At 39.9% G+C, this 3124-nt stretch overlaps 1 protein-coding gene across 1 annotated transcript in view; it reads left to right on the top strand.

The window, feature by feature from the left end:
* Nucleotides 1-3124, top strand: part of LOC122264247 (nephrin) — a 279223-nt gene that overhangs the window by 70003 nt on the left and 206096 nt on the right. The gene's annotated exons all lie outside the window — the stretch shown is intronic.

Raw genomic sequence — 3124 nt, 5'->3', positions numbered from 1 at the left:
TCCTCCTCCTCCTCCTCCTCTCTTCTTCCTCCCCCACCTGCTATAACCTCTTCTCCCTCCCCTTCCCTATCCCATACCCTCATGCCATTTTCCCCCTCCCCCTCTCCCTCTACCTCCTACCTCCATGCCCTTTTCCCCCTCCCCCTCCTTCCTCTCCTCCTACCTCCATCCCCTTTTCCCCCTCCCCCTCCTTCCCCTCCTCCCCCTCCTCTCTCTCTCTTTTTTTCCCTCCCGAAACAAATTCCTCACCTGCCTGATAATGCGAACTCCCCCCCTCCCCTCCCCCCTACCCCTACCCCGCCCCACCCTACTCCCTATACCATCCTCACCCACCACCCCCCCCCCTCCCCTCCCCACCCCACCCCCTGGAACTCTCCGTTTCCCCCTAAGGCTATCTCCATCTCCCCGCCCCCCTCCGCCCTCTTTTTTTCCTTCCATCTTTTACCTTCTTCTTCTCCTCCTCCTCTTCTTCTTCTTTCATCATCCCGGTCTTTGCGTTTCCTGGAGCTATTACTAATATATAGAGGATATACTATACTATGCTAAATATATATATAATATGTACTATATCTATATATATATCATATATATATACATATTATAATAATATTTATATGATATATATATATTACGTGCGTCGTGGTATAGTATAGTATAGTTAGAGATAATTGTAGTAAAAAGAATACTATACAGATATTTAGATATTTGTACTTTTTTTTATATATAATATTTTTTATATATAGTGATTTAGTCTTTTATATTTTATATATACTTTATATGTACATTTATATATATATATATATATATATATGTATATATATATAGTAGTTATTAATAGATATATATAGGATAGTATAATAATCAGATAGATTATTTTTATTTTTTAGATATTTATTTAGTTTTATATATAATTTATATAGGTGTTAGTTTTATATATATATATTTAATTGTGTGTTTGTTGATAATCGCGAGCAAACATATGCTTCGTTTTTCTCATGTATTTCTGTATCGCATTTTATGTAATCTTTTAGAGTATAGAGTATATATTAACAGATAGATTATCTCTCAAGTTTCATTTCGTTTTCAGTTTCTCGCCTCCCTTTTGGGAAACAAAAAAACTCCGTTTGCGATTCAATTGACCGGGTTTCACTCAAATGCAGTGAACTTATGGCAGACTGTTGCTATTGTTATTAATGCGGGCTACTACTATTGCTATGACTATCACTGATACTACGGCTACTACTCTTACTGCTACTATTACTGTTACTACTACTACTGCTAGCACTACGACTGTTACTACTACTACTGCTACTATTACAAGTGTTAGTAATTACTACGGCTATTACCACTATTGTTACTACTACGACCGTAACTACTACTACAACTACTACCATGGTTACCGTTTTACTGTTTTACTACTACCACTACTGTTGCAGCTACTACTACTACTACTACTACTACTACGGTTATTACTATTACTAATACTAATACTACGACTACTAGTGCAGCTGCTACTACTACTACTGTTATTACGGTAGTACTACTACAATTATTATTACTACCGTTGCTGATAACGGTAATAATATTATGATAGCAACAACAGCAATAATAATGATAATAACAGTGATGATAATGATGATAAAAATAGTAATAAGGATAATAATGATAATGATGATAATGATGATGATAATGATGATGATGATGATAACAATCGTAGTAATAACAATAATGATAAAATAAGGGTAATACCAACTTGGTAATATTAATAATGATAACAAGAATATCAGAAATACAGTCATGATACTAATGATAATGAGAATGACGATGACGATGATGAGGAAGATGATGAAGATGATGATGATTAAGACGATGATGAAGATGATGATGATGATGATGATGATGATGATGATGATGATGATGAAGATGATGATGATGATGATGAAGAGGAGGAGGACGATAATGATAATGATGAAGATGATGAAGATTACGAAGATGAATGATGACGATGATAATGAAGATGATGATAAAGACGAAGATGATGATGAAGATGATGACAATGAGGAGAAATAATGCTAAAATTAAAAGAATGATAAGGATATGCCAATAGTATTCTCTCTCTATTCTTTCCTCTTTTTTATCTAGATTCCAGTCTCTCTAAATATTTCTTTCTGTTTTTTTTTTCTCGCCCTCGTCATCCACCTGTTTTCTTGAGACCGAATTTCCTCTCATTTTCGTTTTCTTGTTCTTCTTCTTGTTTTTTTTTCTTGTTTTTCTTCTTGTTTTTCTGTTTTTTTCTTGTTTTTCTTCTGTTTTTTTCTTGTTTTTCTTCTTGTTTTTTTTTTTTTTTTATATGGTTCTTGTGTTTGATCTTCGCCATCTCCCCCCCCCCGCTCACTCTCGCTCTCTCTCTCCCTTTCTTCTCGTCTTCCTCCTCTCTCGGCTCTTCTCTCTCTCTCTCTTTCTCTCTGATTCCCTCTCTGTCTCTTCTTTCTCTCTCTTTCCGCTCTCTCTCTGCATCCTCTTCTATCTATCTATCGTCCTATCTCTAGACATAGCGTGGGGCTCTCTTCTCCCTTATCTCTATTTCTATATCTCTCTCTTTCTCTCTCTTTTCTTCCATCACATACCTTTCATTTTACCTTCCAATTCCTACCCCTCCCCTTGGTTTCACCCCCCCCCTCCTCCCTACCCCCTTTCATCTCCCTACCCCCACCCCCCTCCCTACCCCCTTTCATCTCCCTACCCCCGCCCCCCCCCTACCCCCGGGGGCAAATTTCCCGACAGTCACCCTGAATCCAAAAGCCCTCGGGGGGAAAGGGGGATGGGGAGGTTGGAGGGGAGGGGGGGAAGGAGGAGAGGGGAGGAGGAGGAAGAAAGGAGAGGGCAGGAGAAGTAAGGCGGAGGGGGATGGGGGATGGTGGGGGGTTGGTGGTGGGAGGAAGGTGAAAAGGAGGATATGGGAGGAGGAGGGGTAAGAAGAGGGAGGAGGAGGGGTAAGAAGAGGGAGGAGGAGGGGTAAGAAGAGGGAGGAGGAGGGTTGAAGGACAGAGAGGGAGGAAAGTGATGAAAGCGGAGGAGGAGGGGTAAGAAGAGGGAGGAGGAGGGGTAAGAAGAGGGAGGAGGA

The sequence above is a fragment of the Penaeus japonicus genome, unplaced genomic scaffold (assembly GCF_977035675.1).
Source record: "Penaeus japonicus unplaced genomic scaffold, GWHDUDI00000001_assembly GWHDUDI00000025, whole genome shotgun sequence".
NCBI classification, from domain to species: Eukaryota; Metazoa; Arthropoda; class Malacostraca; order Decapoda; family Penaeidae; genus Penaeus; species Penaeus japonicus.
The sequence above is the reverse complement of the archived record's forward strand: the minus strand, read 5'-3'. Positions and strand labels throughout refer to the sequence as shown.